The sequence below is a fragment of the Ambystoma mexicanum genome, chromosome 9 (assembly GCF_040938575.1).
Source record: "Ambystoma mexicanum isolate Mex_15411 chromosome 9, UKY_AmexF1_1, whole genome shotgun sequence".
Classification (NCBI taxonomy): domain Eukaryota; kingdom Metazoa; phylum Chordata; class Amphibia; order Caudata; family Ambystomatidae; genus Ambystoma; species Ambystoma mexicanum.
In genome coordinates, this window is record NC_090931.1 from 312,884,871 (window position 1) to 312,905,849 (window position 20,979).

The 20,979-nt window shown below is 47.9% G+C and overlaps 1 protein-coding gene across 3 annotated transcripts in view; it reads right to left on the reverse strand.

Moving 5' to 3' along the window:
• The window catches only part of ZZEF1 (zinc finger ZZ-type and EF-hand domain containing 1), a 3,309,810-nt gene that overhangs the window by 2,490,890 nt on the left and 797,941 nt on the right, over window positions 1-20,979 (reverse strand). The gene's annotated exons all lie outside the window — the stretch shown is intronic.

The window sequence follows — 20,979 nt, forward strand, 5'->3', positions numbered from 1 at the left end:
CGGCCGATTGTATATCTAAGATGAGAAATCTTTGAGAGGATGCAATAGATTAGAAACATAAAACAAAATAATGATAAACACAGAAGTGGCATTGTTCAAGTTAATAGGCAAGTATACAAATCAGGCTCCCAAACATTTTCCATAACACACGAAATAGGACATGCAGATGAAAATGAAGTGATACTAACCAGAGTGACTAACTTACTCCTAGTCCTTTGTTCCCTTTCCTCCATCCTGCATGGGCATCCCTCGCTAGCCGTGGGAAAAGAGCCTTTTTCACCAGAAAAAGAACACTTTCCCTTAAATGTATAGGTGTGCTGGGGTGCAGCGTTGGGAGCATGCGTTCCCTTAACCCCGCCCATAGACGCCACACCTCCGTCCACTTTGACCCGTTGGCTGTATTAGATCATTTAACAACCCTGCTATTTTTGGGGAGAGGATGGTGACATATGGAGGAAAGGGGACTAAGGACTAGGAGTATGTTAGTCACTCCGGTGAGTAACACTTAATTACTCCTACGTCCCGTCCCTTTTCCTCCATACCACTGACTAGAAAGCCTTGGGGAGGAGAGCGATTGTGGATTCTATGCAAGCAGGTTACGCAGAACCACCTGCCCAAAGGCAGCATCAGCCAGAGCCTGGTATCCAAACAGTAATGCTTGCAGAAGGCTGATGGGGTGGCCCATGTGGCTGTCCTGCTAATCACGTGCCATGGCACATGTCGTTGAAAAGCGACAGTTGCTGCTTCGGCTCCGATTGCTTGGGCATGCAAGTCCCTTGGGACGTCCTTGCGCTGTGCCTTGTACACCTTGTGGATGGCCGAGACCATCCATCTGGCTACAGATGCCTTGGACGCTTGCTCACCTGGTTTCGATCCTCTGATGGTGACAAATAAGGCGTCCGATCTGCAGAAGTCTCTAGTCCTAGCTAGGTAGAACTTTAAAGCTTGTCTGACATCAAGACAGTGGAGCACCTTTTCCGCCTCCTCCACCGGATTAGGGAAAAACGTGGGGAGCACTATCTCCTTGTTGAGATGAAAAGAGAAGACAACTTTTGGGAGGAATCTAGGATGAGTGTTCAGCACCACCTTGTCCCGATGAAAACACAGTGTGCAGCTGCGTAGCCACTAGAGCCTTGAATCCCGCTGACTCTGCGAGCTGAGGTGTGCCCCATCAGAGCGCTGTCTTGAGAGTGACTAATTTGAGGTCTACTGTAGCCATGGCCAGGGTGCCGATTACATTAAGGTACCAGACTGGGTACATGGGTCTGACCAGTGGGTGCTGTCTTGTTAGCCCCACTAGATGTCTTTTGACCACTGTGTTGGATGACAAAAAGGAATACCTGTCCGAATTCCTGCATGCCCCTTTGGCCGCCAGGTATATCCGTCACATGTCTACCTAGACCCCATATCAAGCTAAATAAGCAGAAAATTATAGCACCTGGTCTAGTGTGCACATCAGGGGGTCCACTCAGTTTTCTTTGGTCCAGAAGCAGAATCTGGTCCATTTGCTCTTGTACTTTTTCCATGTAGCCCAAGGCCTGACTTCTTGGATGATTTCCAGTTTGTCTCGAGACAAATGGATGCTGAAGCGTTACCTGCTTAGGGACCAAGATGCTAGAACTAGATTCTCTGGGGAGGTGTGGATCACCGCTACCCCAAGCTTTACCAGGAGAGGGTCTGGGCCGAGAAGCAGGGAAACCAGAGGTTGGTCTGAGAACCACGGCCTGGCCGCCCACTGTGGTGTTCATTAGAATCAGATGCAGCTGGCAGGCTTCCCGGATCTTGCCGAAAACTTTGTGGCAAAGGGTGTTTTGGGGGGCGGGGGGGGACGCGAAAGCCCATATTCTATTCCATTGAATCTATACTGTGTCCCCCATGGAGACCTGCCCCCCCCCCCCACCCCCCAGGGGAGGTGAACCACTGACACGTCCGGTTGCTCTCCGTCGCAAACAGGTCTATGCTCGGGTGCCCTCACCTGCTGAAAATGTCTGTAAGGGCCTTCTTGTTCAACTGCCACTCGCAATTGTCCGAGCCCCGTCGCCTGAGGCTGTCGGCCTCTAGGTTTGACTCTCCTAGAAGGTGCACTGCAGAGGCGGCAATCTGGTGCCCCCTGTTTGTTGAGGTAATACATACAGGTAGAGTTGTCTGTCTGAATGCACACTACTCTGCTCTTGATCAGAAGGAATCCCCTGAGCGCGAGCCAGATCGCAATAATTTCCAACCCGTTGATATGGTTCTGTTGGTCATCCCTCCACCATAGACCATGCACAGCATGTCCGCCCAGGATGGGCCACCACACCCTGGAGGGAGGAGTCTGTAGTAATGGTGTGATCCACCATGGGCGGTCTGAAGGGTCTGCCCGCCAAGAGGTTGGACACCTGCCTCCACCACTCCAGGTCTTTGCGCAGGTATGGCGATAGCAGCCGTCTGAGCTAACAATTCCGGATCCTAGGAGGCCAAAAAGTGTAGCTGCAGCCTCCTCATTCATAGCCTGGTGTAGGGAACCGACATGAGCCAGGCCTCCATTACGCCCAGTAGGTGCTGATACCACCATGCCGTGGTTACAGTCCTGCTGAGGAAGTGACCCCACAGCGGTACTGATAGTGGTCACCTTTTCCCTCGTGGGGAACACAGTTTGCCTCTGCGTGTGCCACTGAAGACCCAAGAATACCAGTGTTTGTGTCAGTTGTAGCTGCGACTTCTGGAAGTTGATTGAGAACCCCAGTTGTAGAGCGTGCTCATGAGCTTGCCAGCTGAATACCGGACTTGTGCCGGAGACCCTGCTCCGACTAACCAGTCATCGAGGTACAGGTATACAGGATGGCCCTCTGCCCGGAGCAGAGCCGCCACTACATTCATGAGCCCTGTGAATACCCTGGGAGCTGAATTCAGGCCAAATGGTAGAACCTTGTATTGGAAATGCAGACCAATGACCCTGAACCAGAGGAAGGGGTGAAGAACTGCGCTATGGGGACTTGTAGATCATCATCCTTTAGTTCCAAGGAGCACGTCCACGGTCTGCCACACAGTGTCTCTGCCATCAGAGCTTGAGTCACCATTTTGAATTTCTGTAGAGATAGGTACACGTTTAAGAAGGAAACATCTAGGACCACACGCAGGCCAGCCTGGTTCTTCTTCTGAATAGCAAAGATGCGGGAATAAAATCCCAACTCCTGCTTGGGGGTTGGAACCTGCTCTACCACCTTGCTCGCAAAAAGGGAGCAAATCTCTGCTAGGACTGACAGCGTCCCTATTTGTGGGGAGGGGGAGGGGGGTAAAAGGATGAGGTGATGGGAGAAGTAGCCGGAAGCCCAGTGAGATTACATAAATCACCCAGGCGTCCGCAAATCATGCCCTCCAAGCCTGACTGTGGAGTGCCAACCGGCCCCCGACTGGGGTGCTACGGACCTGAAACGTCTCACCATTGCTTCTTTGGTTCTGAGTCTGGCGCCTGGGAGGAGGACAGAAAGAATCCCTTATGGGATGTCTTTTGGTGTTTATGCCTGTGCTGGCTGGAAGACCGGTCCGAGTGCCTGGCCCGGCGGACCTGAAAGCCCCGGAACCTTCCAAAGGTCCAGCCTTTGTCTGAACGAGACTGGCCCTGCCCAAACATTTGGCTGCTGGTTTGGTAAGAATAGCCAGTGATTTGGCTATCTGGGAGCTGCTTTTCTTTTTGTCAAGCTCCTTGTCTGTGGTAGAGTGGAACAAGTCGCCTCCCTCGAAAGGGAGATCCAAGATTCTCTCTCGGATATCCTGATTGAACCTGGTTGCCCTCAGCCAGGCCGTCCTTCTCATGTCTGTGGCTACAAAGACGGCTTTACTTGCCGTATCAATGTGGGTGACGGTAGCCTCCATGATGTCTTGCACCACCAACTTGGCTTCTGTCAGGCCGGCCTTGAAGGATGCCTGCTTGTGGGTAGGGAGGTCTGGAAGGAAGTCAGCAATTTCTCTCGACAGCCTTTGGTTTTCTGCAGCCAATATGGTGTCGGCCTGTCTGAGATGGAGACCCGCGTTGGAATACACTTTGCCGTAGGCCTCTAGAACCTTCTGCTTGCCTAGGAGGCACCCATTCTGACTTTGCAATGGTTTCCTGCCTTGTAGGATTGCCGGATGGTTGGGTTTCAGCTCTGGCTGCCATCTTGTCCGTGTGTGCCGCCATTCTGTCCGTGCATTCTGCACGTGGATAACATGGGTCTGGGTTCAGCCTGTTTGCTCGTACATGTAGGCTCTGTCCCTCGATGCACCTCAGGCGTACACCTGGTACATCTGGTTGCCGATAGAGCTGTCTGCATGGAGTTTAGGCACCCCCTCAGGCGCCCTGGTTGGTAATAGGGCAAAGCCCCTCAGGACCAGTCCTGGTGTGTGAGCCTCTCGACTCCTTGACAACAGGACTGGGAGAATCCTTGGACTCCTTGGTCGATAGGCCGGTAGCTGCTGCAGCCCCGGTACCCTTCTTGTTGGCTATAGGGCCTTACTGGCCCCATTGGAGTAGGTAGGCTTCCCTGGGAAGGAGTTGCCCCTATGGGGTGATTTGCTGAAGAATATACTTGCTTTCTTGGGCCTCCTCTGCACGTCCTCCTTAATGTGCTCTGGCGGCGACCTGGAGAACAGCTCCCTCCACCGCGCTAATCGGGGAGTGAACGTGTTGCATGCCAAGCAGCCTTCCAATCGGTGGTCTTCTCCCAGGCACCGGAGAAAGAGGGCATGCAGGCCCGATGTGGGAAAAGAACTGTCACACGGCGTGCACCTACTGAAGCCCGTCGCAGACGTGCCAGGGACAGGCTGGGGCACCGGAGGACGGTGTATCGCTTGAAGTATTCGAAGTATCTGAAACAGATTTAATAGAATGATTACATTCAAAAGAAAACTATGGGAAAGCGTGTGGAATTACAGGCCCAGAAGAGCTCAACCATGAGCACTGGTGAAACCGGTCCGCTCCAGTCGACGCCGAAAAGAGGACTGGGGTGTGGCGTTGGTGGGCAGCGTTAAGGGAGCCCATGTTCCCAAGGCCGCGCCCTGTGCGCATATGCATTTCTACGGATAAGTGTTATTTTTCTGGTGAAAAAGGTTCAGTTCCTGCCCCTAAGCGAGGGACGCCCATGCAGGATGAAGGAAAGGGGACGGGACATAGAGTAGAGAATAGGAAGTGTGTAGGCTAAACGGCACCCAAATTATATTGGGATACAATAGATATGACTTTGGTGGAACAATTCCCATCATCAGACCAGTAGGCTTGAAATGTGTGCCTGAAAAACCTGCAACAGTTTCGGGAAGTGGAGGCAGCACATGGGAGGCACACCATCGATACTCAGTGGCATTATATATCATTTGCAGGCTGAGTGCCTAGGACACCAATGCGGGCTGGAGAGCATGCAGAACCTTCATGATTAAACAGCTTAAACAAATCGGGTGAAACAAGAAATTAAAAGGTTTAGGTAAATACATCTTTAGTAAAAATGTCTTTTTACAGGCAGGGCGATAGTGCATGGTTATAAGTTCACAGCAAACCATACAAAAAGTCAATTTAAGGGATAGAACACATGGTGAATTCAATCTTTAACTAGCTAATTACTAATAGCTGCCTTCACGCAATATTATCATTACAGAAAGAGAAATGGGACAACACAAGTGGATGAGAGGACACCTTTATATTTTTCCACGTTCCCTATTGTCCTCAAATTAGTGTGGATTACTCCACTCTTGAAGAAAAGTAACCTAGACCCCAACATTGCTAAACACTACAGGCCAATTACCAATGTCCCGTTTTTACTTAAAATTCAGAACTGTGTTGCTTATGCACAATTCAGGGAATTTATACAAAGTAACAACGTACTCAACCCGAGACAGTTGGGTATTAGATCCAGGTACAGAACGGAGAATGCAGTGCTGGATCTGAAATCTAACATCACCAGCATTGTAGATAAAGGCAAGCTAGCACTTCTCATGCTGCTTGACCTTTCCTCCCCTTTCAAACTGGTGGATCATTCCCTGCTAATCTCTATGCTGAATACACAAGCACATTGCTCCAATAAGGCCTCCCAGTGGATTGCCTCCTTCCTTCGACCGAGGACCGCAAGAGTGGCTTTGGAAAATGCTAGCTTGTTCCCCACACCGGTTACCTGTGGTGTTCCTCAGGGATAATGTATTTGGCTGCTCCTGTTTAATGTTTATACCATGCCCTTTCTTAACCTCCTTCATGACCAGGGTGTTCAGCACACCAACTACGAAGATGACACCCAGGTTGTTCTGGAACTACCAGGCTGCTAAAGTAAAGATCTACACGCTATTAATTTACTCTATTAATCCATCCAAGAGTGGATGATCACCAACTCTTTTGCATAAAATGCAGATGAAACAGAACTCCCGATTATAGCCTATGGACAAAATATTAGCAAACTGGCCTCAGACTGAGAAAGCTTTTTCATAGCAGGGAACAAAAACAAGGTGTCCACTGTTAGGCAGAATCCTGTGAGTTCCCTTAGGGACCACTACACACAATTAAGACTACAAGTGGTAATACAAGTTCACCTTTGGTACAATCCTGTACTACTATGTTAAAGTGGTAGCAGTAGTGGAGCAGCCAGGCTTATCTCAAGAGTATATGAGCAGTAGCAGAGATTACACAAAGGGACCGCAATTACTGTGACTCAAGCAAACACTGACTCAAGGTTTCAGGTAAAAAATATAAGTACATTTATTTTTAAACCTTCTGTAAAACAAAACACTTCTATTAAATTAAAACCACATGAAAAATATACTGCACACAACCAATTCTCTTTGCAGTGAACAACTCAAGGTAAGTACCCTATGTCTTAACGGACCGGTGTTGTGAAACAAAAGACGTTACCGGGAATACATATGCGATCACTTTTTGACAGTAATGACAGTTCGGTTTTACGAAAGATACACGTATCCGCGGAAAGAAATGTTACCGGGGCAAAAACACACTTAGCACCTGAGTTAACCAGAGAGAGTTGGGGGCAAAAATCCTAGGCAATACTTTTGTCAAGGCAGACAGAATCAGAGAAGACTCGCTGACAGCAATACAAAAGTCAATAGGCCGGAGCCAGTGTCAAGTGGAACCGGGTTCCTGTTGTCGAGGATCACACAGTCAGACAGTTCAAGATTCAACGTTGCCAGGAGTACTTGGATATTGTCAACAGAGGAAGCAAAAGTTATAAGAAGGAGGGAAGACAAGGGCAAGCCTTGGAGGAGGAGAAAAGGGATTCACCCTAGTTCCTCGAAGCAGAACACAGTACCTTATTCAAGGAAGAAGCTGGTGCCACGGCAGTTGTTCCTGGTAGTTTCTTGCAGACCCACGGTTCGTGGAGCTTCGGCAAGAAGGACGATGTCTGGAGGGGTCTGCACCACTCAGGGATGAAGCCAGCAGCAACGACGGTGAATAAAATGTGCACTCCTTTAAAAACATGAGAGGCTCTTCAGATGGCTATCCGGACCACTATAGCAGTGTGCAGCGATTTCGACCACGAAGGGGATCCTCTGGCTGTGGAAGATGAGCTGGTTGACCCCACCAGGCTCAAGGGAAGAAGACTCCGGACTGGATCTTCTCTGGTCGTCAAAGGGTAGATAGCTAAGGACTGCAGCAGGGCTTCACCGTGACGGGGTAGCTGCAGCAGCCGTCTTCTTGTCCGCTTCTCTTCGGTTCCTTGTAGTTCCAGTGGCGACTCTGACTTCCAGCCCAAGAGTCCTGCCTTTTATGCGAAAATCCCCATTCACACAGCCTGGCTGTCAATCACGCAGCAGGGGAGTCGTCCAGCCCGGACAACCACCTCAGCCAATCATGGCAAAGTGCGACTTGGGTTTCCTAGGATACCCTGTGCATGAGGTGACTACACCCCTCCCTCACATTCCGCCCACCTATACACCCAGGCACCCAGAGGAGGGCGTCTTGGCAGAAGCCTTCCAAAAGACTGAACAAAGAAGGAAAACCTGGTTTGCCGTGCAAAGTAAAACACAATAAGAAATGGCGAATAAACCCGACCAGAGCCAAAAGAAAGAGTATTTGGTCAAGCGGGTTTATGTTCGAGGCAATATAATAGCCTAAAAAGATAGCACGTTTATATAGTATAATCGCGGTAGAAAAGTTGGGGTAGATACCACTGCCACCAGCAAAGTCTAAATGTTAAAAGAGCAAAACAATGCTCTAGGAGTTACAGATAGAAAGGGCTCAGGATTAACCCTTTCCAATACTCCACGGAAGTGAAAACCTTGGGAATTATTCTCGATGCCAAACTTTCCATGAAACCCCATGTTTATATGTTGGAGCATCCTGTGGTTAGGTTACAAAACGATTGCATCATATTCGTTCATACATCTCGCAAAAAAACAGCACTCTACTGGCTACAGCCCCAATTAATTTGCACTTGGACTATTGCAATAACCTGTTATTAGGTACATCTAAGGCTAATCTTCAGGTGTTGCAGGTCATTCAAAACGGGGCAGTTAGAGCGGTTTGCAGCCTTTCCAGGAGGGAACAAGTCACGGAAGCCAGAAGAGATCTACACTGGCTCCCGATCAAACATCGAATCACACTCAAGGCACTGTCCATTACGTACAAATGTAATGGTGAGGTGCCACAATATCTGGCAAATCGCCTTGCTACACCTCCTGCCTAGTCGCTGCTTAAGCTCCTACGGTCCCTCAAAATGGGCATAACACAGATTAAAACTGTAGATTTTTGGAGGTTCTATGTTTGATGTTCATGCTCCATCCACTGGAAAAAAAACTCCCCCATGAAATCAGGCGAGCAAACTCTTCCTCCAATTCAAATAACCCAGATTAACCTCTTAGGTTCTCTCTATTCTGCTCGGGTTCCCGACATTGTTAGCTGTACAATTCCTGTCTTATTTTGTTTTCTGCTATGCGCTCTGAGGCCTATGGAGGATTTAGTGCTTTACACAAATTAAATAATAATATTAATAGTAATTGAATGAAAGATGGAGTTCAGAATATTTACCATTACCCATTAGATGCCATATGCAGGAAGAGGGCCCTGGAACATGACAATTATGCAGTTCTTCCATTATTAAAGAGCATACTTAAATATGTGAATTAGGAGGTTGAAAAAATGTAACAAGAAACCTTCATATAAAATGCCATACAGTATGGTCATAAGTTGATGGCAAATCATGTAGACTTACTATGCAGGGGATGCAACACGTAGTCTATACAAAACAAACTAACCATGTTAAACCGCTAAAATTGTCTGACTACAGGTGACACAAGGGACATAAAAAGAGAAAAGGGACAACATGGACAGATGCTATGCTGCCCACATATTTCAACCAAACATAAAATGGTGTCTACATTAGCAAGAGTGATCTGGTGCACTTTGAGAGATGAGATGCATCGCTAGCTGGCTAACAAGAGTTGGACAGACTGGGCAGATGCCTATAGTGTTTTGCTGCTCTATATTCTTAAGAAAGGTGTCAATAATGATATGTTCAACTTGATTTAAAAAATGCATTGACAGCACTTAAGAGCTGGGACTAACAAACTGACGCCACATTTGCGATAAGAGAAAAACAGGCAACAATGAAGCCTTGTACGAAAGGAGACAAACTAGACCCACATATTATCTACAAGACCAAGGTAGGCAGGAGCTTGTGCTTGAATGCTCCAATTAACATTTATCTTCCATACGAAGAGTTTTCCTACTTGTAGAAGGGTGTGGGGAGAGTAGGGTGGATATTTTATCAAATTTCTTGAAATTGCCCTCGGGTCTGTAGAAAGAGAGGTTTTGCCCACATGAATGAAAAACATTTCTGATGAATGGTATCCATGTTTTAAAAGACTTTCTTTTAAAAGGCAACAGTTTGATTGTGCACTTTTCTACAAATTAACCAATTACATATATATGTGTGTTAGGAAAGATTTCGTAATTGTAGGGAATTTTCCTTCCATGTGGCAACCCCTAAACTTTTTGCTATTGTTTTTAACCTTGTTCTTGACTTTGCCAGAGAAGTGCAGCCTTCTGCCGCACTCCTCTGGGCTTTCGCTCCTTTCTTACGGGGAAACTGACATGCCCTTAAGACAGTCAGTACCGGGGAACGCTGTTTCCCGTAGTTTCTTCTATCGTGTTGCGGCTTTAGTGCAACATGACACAAGAGGGCACTGTAAGCTAAGTTACAGCTCTCTTGGGTCTCTAGCCTTCTACAGGCCCTAGATACTCTTTTAGGATGGTATTTGATCGGTGCAAGTTATTCAGGGACTCGAATGGTGGCAGCAATCGTTTTGTTTATTTTGAGCTCCTTTTGGCGTTCTGAGCACGTTTTTCGCACTGAACCCAAAATGGTAGCCTGGCTCCCAAAATGGCCAGACCACGAGGCTCCTTTGTCTTGTCCACTGACCGTCTTGCTCCCTTCACCTTACCCAGGTCGGGCGACCCGGGGCCTTCCTTATTTGGGCATGTACTTTCCCGCGAAACGTGGTTGCTTTCGCGGGCTTCTACATGTCGTTTGTGTGCCTCCAGGGTGTGGGCTGGGATGTCTGGTCCCAATACACATCCTGGGTGCCAGAGAGTCTGGGGTGGTGTGAATGCCTGGGACCACCGTGGTCCGTGATTGGTCCACGTATGGTATGTGTGTTGATGTGCGGATCTCCCATTGGCTCCCCTCCGTTTTGGCGCGAAGGGAACCGTGGATAAGAGGGAGCTGGAAACACCACTGCCATGTCGATCTCCTGAGTTCTCACGAACGAAGGAATACAGGAGCCAAGTATCCTGCAACTACGAGGCTGGACCGAGGAATCGCTGGTGACCCGCTGAAGGAATCCTCCTTTGCACTGCTGTCGTCCGGAGAGCCCCTGTCCTCCTTTGATCGAACCAGAAGGCCTGTACTGGTGCTTTGACCTTTGGAATAGCAGGAACAGCTATTCCCGGCATCTTCAACCATCTCCTGCCAAGTAAGCCTTTGGAAGCGTCTCTGGGCCATCCAGTTGACTGACCAGCTTACAAAGGAGGTTGGCTCTGCAACCGCCGCCAGGTTGTGTTGTATTGCGAGTCCTTGTCCCTCTCCCACGCTTCGTACGCTTGGCGTCCCCAGGTCTGAAGGGAGGAGGGTTCATTTGGCTCGAGTACACCCGGCCGCTCCGTTGTCCTGTGCGGCAACAAAACTGTGCTGGTTTCGTCGATTGGGACGTCTTTTTGCTCTACACGACTACGAGGCGTTCCCTGCTCTTCTGAACCTGCCAGCTGCTGAAACTATCGTGGAGAAGCCTGGGTCTGCTTGCTTCGGGGACCGGTGAGTAGTATATCTAGGATCTGGTCGCCCTCCTGCAGTATCCCATTGCTTTTCCCTGCTGTGTAAAAACAGCACCCTTTTGGCCGTACTCGCGCTCTGCTTCTGCCCGCTGTGGAGGCTGCGCTTGAGTTGCGGAACCTGTTCTCCTTCTGCTGTGCACTAACCCGAACTGCCTGACTTCCTCCGAAGAGCTTCCCCTTTTGCCCGTTGGCACCGGCGTGGCAGGTACTTTGAGCACAAGGCTCCACTCTTCGTAGGGCTCGGACTTCCATCTAGTTAGGTGCCTCTGAAGGCGAACTGAGTCTAAAACGTTATCGCACTGCCTGTTTTCCTTTCCTTTCAGGTGGACTACATATTTCGTGCTTTAAACGCTTGCGACTGTGTATTTGTATATATATTGTGTTGATATGGTATGTGTTGGTTTAATATTGTGATATTGTGATTTTCTTGCTACGGTCATTATTTTAAAGGCCTTAAAATAAATGTGTATCTATTTTTGATATAACAACTGTTTGGAGTAGTTTGTCAGCGCTCTTGCTTTGTGTGCTCACTGCGGGCTTTCAGTCACCCTCACCCCTCTTGAGACCTAGTCTTGACCGCCGCGATCGCTACCTTGATTGGTCTGGCTTGTCCAGAGGTTACCCTGTTCCAAGTAATTAGGTTGGCCTTCTGAACTTCTGCGCCACCAGGACAGAGTTCAGAAATCCGTCTTAACAAATTGGTGTACAGCGGTGGGATACGACTGAAGGTATCCAGTGTTGCGCTCGAACTAAGGCATTTCAGGTTATTCCAACCAGTACACGTAGTGAATTGTTATAGTATAACTTTAAAAAGGCCATAGTCCTATCAAACAGTATGGAAACAAATACGTTGTTAACTTTAAATGCTTCCAAATCAGAAACGCTGAAAAAGATGTGTGCGGAGAGAGGTGTTTCCTCTCAAGGCACTAAATTGGAAATGATCCAGAGAATCGTGGCGTGGCAGGAAGCGCAGCTTGACGCTATAACTTTCGAGGACAGTGCAGAAGGTGGTGGGGCTGCTCTCACTGGCAGAACCGACGGTTCTGCCGCTGCACTGATCCATCGCGACCACGAGGACAGGGAGGACGAGCTGTCTAATGTTTCCTCTGCCAGTGCTGATGGGGAGGCTATGCTTGAATTCAAGAAGCAAGAGCTGCGGTTTAGGCAGCAGGAGCTTGAATTCAGCATAGCCAAACTAAAAATCGAACAGGCAGAAAAGCAAAAAGACAGGGATCACCAGTTGGAACTGGCCAAGCTTCAGGTTGCAAATGGATCCAAGGGTCCTGGACATGGGTCTGGGGCTTCCTCTCATCCACGGTTTCCAAAAGATCTGCTCAGTGTGTATGAAGAGAGGAATGACATTATGGACTGGCTGAATGTGTTTGAGTATGCATGCGAGGTCCAGGAAGTTGACAATGCTGATAAGATTGCGTGGTTGCTCAGTAGACTGCCCCATTCTGGCTGTAGTGCCATTATGGAAATGTCGAAGGCTGAGCGGGCTGATTTCGCAATGTTAAAGCAGACTCTCATTTTAAAGTTTGGGAAGACTCCGGCCCAATATTTAAAGCGTTTGAGAGTATAAGAAAAAGGAAGGTGGTACTTGGGTATCTTATGTCGCTGAATCTTTGAAAAACTTAACTGGCTGGGTCGAAGGCTATAAGGTTTCTACCTTCGACGGCATGATAAATCTTGTCATGCTGGAACACATTTTTGCTTCTTCTTCCCCGGAGCTTAAGCAGCATTTGGCCGATTCGAAGGAGATAGATCCTAAGAAGCTGGCCATTGCAGCAGATTTATGGGTGTCACATCGAGTGTCCCATAAGGACAAAACTCATCCTGGTAAGCAGGAGGAGGGGAAAAAGTCCAAAGATATGGAGGGTGGGGAATCTGCTAAATCTTCTTCCCAAAAGGGCCACAAAAAGAAAAACAAGGGTAAGACACAAGAGAACTCACAGGGTAGTGGAGGTGCGCCTCCGAAACAGAACTCTGGTTACAATAAGCCTCCCTACGTAAACAGACCCACTGGGGCTTGTTTTTCTTGTGGAGCAACTGACCATGTGAAGGGGGATCCCCGTTGTAAGGTTAGACCTTTGGGGGTCCACTCCGCTAATCTGGCCTTCTCCTCCTACGAGGAAGAAGAGATTACAGGAGCATCCTTCTCCTCGGACTCATTTCCCAGCGGAATAGAGGCCGAGGTAGTTTTAGTGTCCCTGGGTTCCTGGGAGCCTAAAGTCGCAGAGGCGTATGCTAGGATTCCGGATAATACCAAGCACTACTTTAAAGACAGTGTGCTGATCAATGGAGTGGATACTCCAGCTCTTAGGGATAGTGGGTGCAGTCGAACTGTAGTGGATTCTACCTTGGTAGACTCAGAGGAAGTTGCCAGAGCTACTCTGATGCCCACTAAGTTGGCGGACGGCCCCCTCCGTATGTTTCCCGTGATCCCTGTAAATCTTACTTTAAATGGTACAGCAGTCAGGATTCCAGTGAGCATTCAGAGAAACGTCCCGGGAAAGGTCTTGTTGGGTAATGATCTCAGAGCTTTAGGGCTCGTAGGAGACACTGCCGAACGACCCTACACACGGTCTCAAGCACGGGCAGCATTGGCCAAGTCCAATACGCCGCCCCAGCCGAAGGGGCAACCCAAGGCGAAAGGAGTCTACAAGTCAAGACGGGGGAAAAGAGAATATTCCCCCGAGCTCGCCTACCACTGCGGTGGAGGAAGTTGGTCAATCGCCCGAGCCTGACGAGGAGGTGGCGATGCCTGAAGTATTCGACCCCAACGATCATCCTGAACTAAAAGACTTGTTAGTTGAAGGAGGTCCTGATAGGGACGAATTCAGTAAAGGCCAACGTGAGTGCCCATCTCTGGAAGGCCTAAGGAGACAGGCCTGCTCCCAGCTTGAGGGTGAACCTCCTGGGATGCATAGGATTTACCAGGAAGGTGGACTCCTGTATAGTGAGCCCACAGAGTCTACAGGAGACCATAGGAGGTTGGTGGTTCCCCTTGCTGTTAGGCCCTTCCTCCTGCAGTTGGCGCATGAAGTTCCCCTTGCTGGTCACCTTGGTATGAAGAGGACCAAGCAAAGGTTATCCATGCACTTCTACTGGCCCAAGATGGGGGTGCAAGTAGAAAGTCACTGCAGGAGTTGTGCCTCCTGCCAGTTGTCTGGTAAGGTTGGCGCGACAATCCAAGCTCCGTTGGTACCGCTCCCAGTTGTGGGGGTACCATTTGAAAGGGTAGGGATCGACATCGTTGGTCCCCTTGACCCGCAAACATCCTCGGGCAATAGGTTTATCCTGGTGCTGGTCGACCATGCAACCAGGTATCCTGAGGCCGTCCCATTTACAACTGTAACTGCCAAGCCAGTTGCAGAAGCTTTACTCGGCATGTTTACTAGGGTTGGCTTCCCTAAAGACGTTGTGTCGGATCATGGCAGCAACTTTATGTCGAAGTATAGGCAGGCTATGTGGAAAGAATGTGGGGTCACCTACAGGTTCTCTTCTGCATACCGCCCCCAGACCGATGGTCTGGGGGGGCGTCTCAACAGGACGTTCAAGAGCATGATTGGGGCTCTGGAGGAGCCTCAGAGAAGAAAATGGGATCTTCTTGTTTCATGCTTACTGTTTGCCTACCGAGAGGTACCACAGGAGGGTGTTGGCTTCAGCCCCTTCGAACTTCTGTTCGGTCATCCCGTACGGGGACCCTTAGCCATCGTCAAAGAGGGATGGGAGATGCCCACTCCCCCTGTTACTACCAATGTAGTTGATTATGTGCTAGGGCTCAGAAAACGGATGGTACTTCTGATGGGCTTGGCCAGTGATAAATTGAAGGCAGGGCAAGCGCTGGTGAAACATTGGTACGACCAGAAAGCTTCCTTCATCAACTTTACACTTGGTCAGCAAGTCCTGATCATGAATCTCATAAGGCCTCGAGCTTTACAGGACAAATGGTCAGGCCCTTACCCAGTGGTGGAGCCCCTGGGTGAGGTTAACTATTCAGTGGACCTTGGAAGGCCTGGACAGGCTCCCAAAGTGTTTCACATGAATAGGCTGAAGGCTTTCGGCCCAAGCGTCGAAATCGCAGCACTGCTACTGGCTTCAGATGTTGAGGAAGATGAGTCTGAACCTCTCCCCGACCTGTTCCCAAGCAGTCCTTCAGTTAGCTCTTTTGAGGGTGTCCGAGTGGCCCCTCACCAAAATGGACAAGGCTCAGTGGTTTACCTTGGACATGAAGTAGGTGGAGGGAGGAGACAGCCTCTATCCAGTAAGGTACAAGCAGTACAAGACTGGCCTACCCCCACTACGCAAACCCAAGTGAGAGCCTTTTTAGGACTCACGGGGTATTACCGCAATTTTGTGGCAGACTATGGTACCATAGCTGCTCCTCTGACTGCCCTCACAACTCCGAAGAAACCCAAGAAGGTAACTTGGACTGACGAGTGTGAGAAGGCCTTCAATGGCTTAAAAGACTCCTTGTGCCAGGCCCCTGTCCTAAGGGCCCCTGATTATCAAAGACCTTTTATCGTGCAGACAGATGCCTCTGACACTGGGATAGGAGCTGTACTATCACAAGTAGATGAGAAGGGTAAGGAACACCCTATCGGTTTTATTAGTCGCCAGCTTAAGGACAGAGAGCTCAGGTGGTCCACGGTAGAGAAAGAATGTTTCTCTGTTGTGTGGGCCCTAAGGAAGCTGAGGCCCTACCTCTATGGGACCCACTTCACTGTGCAGACTGACCATAAGCCGTTAAAGTGGCTAATGAACATGAAGGGGGAGAATCCAAAGTTGCTTAGGTGGTCCATAAGTCTACAAGGCTTCGACTTCACTATTGAGCATAGGCCAGGTGTCCAACATAGCAATGCTGATGGGTTGTCCAGAATGTTTAACCGACCTGAACAAGAGACTCATCCAGGGGTGGATTAGTTCCCCCTGTCCATAGTCTGGGAGGGGCGAGTGTTAGGAAAGATTTCGTAATTGTAGGGAATTTTCCTTCCATGTGGCAACCCCTAAACTTTTTGCTATTGTTTTTAACCTTGTTCTTGACTTTGCCAGAGAAGTGCAGCCTTCTGCCGCACTCCTCTGGGCTTTCGCTCCTTTCTTACGGGGAAACCGACATGCCCTTAAGACAGTCAGTACCGGGGAACGCTGTTTCCCGTAGTTTCTTCTATCGTGTTGCGGCTTTAGTGCAACATGACACAAGAGGGCACTGTAAGCTAAGTTACAGCTCTCTTGGGTCTCTAGCCTTCTACAGGCCCTAGATACTCTTTTAGGATGGTATTTGATCGGTGCAAGTCATTCAGGGACTCGAATGGTGGCAGCGATCGTTTTGTTTATTTTGAGCTCCTTTTGGCGTTCTGAGCACGTTTTTCGCACTGAACCCAAAATGGTGGCCTGGCTCCCAAAATGGCCAGACCACGAGGCTCCTTTGTCTTGTCCACTGACCGTCTTGCTCCCTTCACCTTCCCCAGGTTGGGCGACCCGGGGCCTTCCTTATTTGGGCATGTACTTTCCCGCGAAACGTGGTTGCTTTCGCGGGCTTCTACATGTCGTTTGTGTGCCTCCAGGGTGTGGGCTGGGATGTCTGGTCCCAATACACATCCTGGGTGCCAGAGAGTCTGGGGTGGTGTGTGTGAATGCCTGGGACCACCGTGGTCCGTGATTGGTCCACGTATGGTATGTGTGTTGATGTGCGGATCTCCCATTGGCTCCCCTCCGTTTTGGCGCGAAGGGAACCGTGGATAAGAGGGAGCTGGAAACACCACTGCCATGTCGATCTCCTGAGTTCTCACGAACGAAGGAATACAGGAGCCAAGTATCCTGCAACTACGAGGCTGGACCGAGGAATCGCTGGTGACCCGCTGAAGGAATCCTCCTTTGCACTGCTGTCGTCCGGAGAGCCCCTGTCCTCCTTTGATCGAACCAGAAGGCCTGTACTGGTGCTTCGACCTTTGGAATAGCAGGAACAGCTATTCCCGGCATCTTCAACCATCTCCTGCCAAGTAAGCCTTTGGAAGCGTCTCTGGGCCATCCAGTTGACTGACCAGCTTACAAAGGAGGTTGGCTCTGCAACCGCCGCCAGGTTGTGTTGTATTGCGAGTCCTTGTCCCTCTCCCACGCTTCGTACGCTTGGCGTCCCCAGGTCTGAAGGGAGGAGGGTTCATTTGGCTCGAGTACACCCGGCCGCTCCGTTGTCCTGTGCGGCAACAAAACTGTGCTGGTTTCGTCGATTGGGACGTCTTTTTGCTCTACACGACTACGAGGCGTTCCCTGCTCTTCTGAACCTGCCAGCTGCTGAAACTATCGTGGAGAAGCCTGGGTCTGCTTGCTTCGGGGACCGGTGAGTAGTATATCTAGGATCTGGTCGCCCTCCTGCAGTATCCCATTGCTTTTCCCTGCTGTGTAAAAACAGCACCCTTTTGGCCGTACTCGCGCTCTGCTTCTGCCCGCTGTGGAGGCTGCGCTTGAGTTGCGGAACCTGTTCTCCTTCTGCTGTGCACTAACCCGAACTGCCTGACTTCCTCCGAAGAGCTTCCCCTTTTGCCCGTTGGCACCGGCGTGGCAGGTACTTTGAGCACAAGGCTCCACTCTTCGTAGGGCTCGGACTTCCATCTAGTTAGGTGCCTCTGAAGGCGAACTGAGTCTAAAGCGTTATCGCACTGCCTGTTTTCCTTTCCTTTCAGGTGGACTACATATTTCGTGCTTTAAACGCTTGCGACTGTGTATTTGTATATATATTGTGTTGATATGGTATGTGTTGGTTTAATATTGTGATATTGTGATTTTCTTGCTACGGTCATTATTTTAAAGGCCTTAAAATAAATGTGTATCTATTTTTGATATAACAACTGTTTGGAGTAGTTTGTCAGCGCTCTTGCTTTGTGTGCTCACTGCGGGCTTTCAGTCACCCTCACCCCTCTTGAGACCTAGTCTTGACCGCCGCGATCGCTACCTTGATTGGTCTGGCTTGTCCAGAGGTTACCCTGTTCCAAGTAATTAGGTTGGCCTTCTGAACTTCTGTGCCACCAGGACAGAGTTCAGAAATCCGTCTTAACAATGTGTATGCTGGGTTGGAGGAGCAATGAGGTGGGCGGGGTGGTATAGGGACTGGGTATGGAAGGAGACCCCCCCAAACCCCCCAAATAACCTCATCAGTAGGGTGGAGCTGTGCCTCTCTAAGAATAATGAGCAAGGGGTCCATGTCTGGATTCCCCTAGTAACTTAGGGTGAGACCCAAAGTTACTTGAAATATGCAAATAACAAGGGGGTCCCGAGCCCCTTGCTCACTATTCTTAGAGAGGCACCGCTACATCCCACTGATGAGGTCCAACCAGACCGAAACACTTGTCTGGGGTTGCTGTTGGTACTCTTGTCCAGAGGAAAATTGCCTAGCATTTCGGTGCTGGAATGCCCCAGGGTAGGAAAAAGACTGATATGTTTTGGATACTTCTCCTCTGTGAAAGATGGTGAGCTAAATACTCTGGGTAAGGCTCTCACAACCAGGACTAATGTCTAGCAGAGACTCCCAAGACCCCCCTTGTTAATGTGCCTATTATCTATGCATATGTTATCTGTGGACATACACATGATTTCTACAATGCTTTAACTGTATACGTATAAAAACACTGCAAAATAGTTTTTCTTTAAAAGTGAATATTTATGTTTGGCTGATCCAATATGCAACAGTTTTAGGGAGTGCTCTGGTTTAGGACAAAGGGGTAGATAGGCGGGTGCACTACATCTAAAAAACGGAAGGAGATAATGTTGACATATGTGTTCTTTAAGCATGTTTGTCGTGGATCTATAAATACCCAATTTTAAAAAATGCATTTTTCAGCATTCTTTAATGTATATGAAAACATTCATGAAAGGCTACCAAATTTGGCACACGTGCTTACCAAATCTGGTAAACCTTCATGGATGAAGTAAAATGTTTGTGGAAAACGTTTTTAATTGTTCCGTTAACATCATTTCATGCAACTATTCATCTCAACCACCAACAAATGTTGGTTAACCAATCTTAAAGGCTGTTGGAGTTAATTACTGAATCTTATTCAGACTTTAGCAATGCCTTTAGGTTCCCACACACTGGTTTGTCCCTTAGAGCCAACATATTTGATAATCTATTTTATGGTGAGCTGAGTAGAGTTCTGTTTTACATTATCTTCTAAACATTATTTCCATATCCCATGCTTTAATAATTCATTGAAAATGATTTTGAATACATGCTTTTTTATTTTTTGAGGATGACTTTCGATAGATCGCAGCGAGGTAGCTGCTCTGCTACTTACGAAACCCTGACCCAGAATCAGTTCCGTCTACGAATGATTTAGCACCAGGTTCCCCACGAACATGTGGTGCGCTACGGGCGAAAGAGGTGGCCCCCTTCTGTCCACACTCATACTTGGAAGCAATAGGGGAAATGACCTTCTGGCTCCAATGTATTAACATTAAGAACATAAAATTGCTCATTGCAACAAACAATGTTTGGTTGAAGATAGAAACTCTACTGGGAATCTTTATAGAAGGAAGAGGAACATTTACTCCATCAGGTATCCATAGAGTTGTATGGAATCGGATAAGTGGACCACAATATATTATTATAAGAAGATAGTAGTCGAGCACAAGAATGAATCGGTGTAGGGATACCAGTGGCTGAGACTGAGCCTCCTTTTGAAAATGTTGTATGGTTCCGTCCGATAAAGGAAGTGATAGAGGATTGAAATGAATTGTCAAAGGCTTTAAACGCTATATAGCTGATTATTGTAAGAATTATCAAGGGAGTCCTTCGAAAGCACAACCTATTTTATTTTTTGAATGCTAGGATATGTGATTTTGAATTTATCTTCTTTTAAATTGAATTGGATTTTTATTTTCCTTTTACCATAGTATATATTAATCATTCAGTAAAAAGGAATGTTATGTTATTTTTTTCTTTGATTGTATGTAAATATGTAGTTTATTTATGAACTATATCACATTAAATTAATACAAAATAAATACATGCTTTTTCTAAGTATGAGAATTATTATCATCAGCAAAATTAAAATAACTCTCCGCCCCCACTCCCCAATTGCTTAGGCCATACATAGTTTATGTTGAATTTTGGGCTCACTCAATTAATATTTATAGGAACATGTATGATCAGTCTTTTTTGTACCTCATAGCTAAGAACTGCACAGAACATCTCACATACCATCTGATCATCAGCATTCAAGCTGATTGCATGCGTCTACTCCCCTTTTTACTACTATTGGCTTTCAATATAATAAATGTTGCAGCCTTAAAAAACAACCGATGGCGAGTTCTCTTAATTTAGATTAAACAATAATTTCATGGAGCTGCATAAATGTGTACTAATCAGCTTTGAGACTGCCCAATGCTATAAACTGTAAAACCAAATCACAAGTACTATGATTCTTGCGCTCCAATATGCACTTTATTCTTGTACTCTGATCGTTTTTAATGCCCTGACAAGTGTTTCCCCATTGATCTCAATGGTTCTTCAGGAGGGTATATTGAAATATATTGAATAGTTCTGCAAAGTAATGGAACAAGAGACATAATATATTTACAATGAGCCCAAGGTTAAATTCTCAAAACACAAAACCAAGTGCATTTTGAATTTGTGCATAAAGATATGTACATTTTTATTATATAGACTTGATCGGACACTAACTAGTTCTAGATCCAAAATG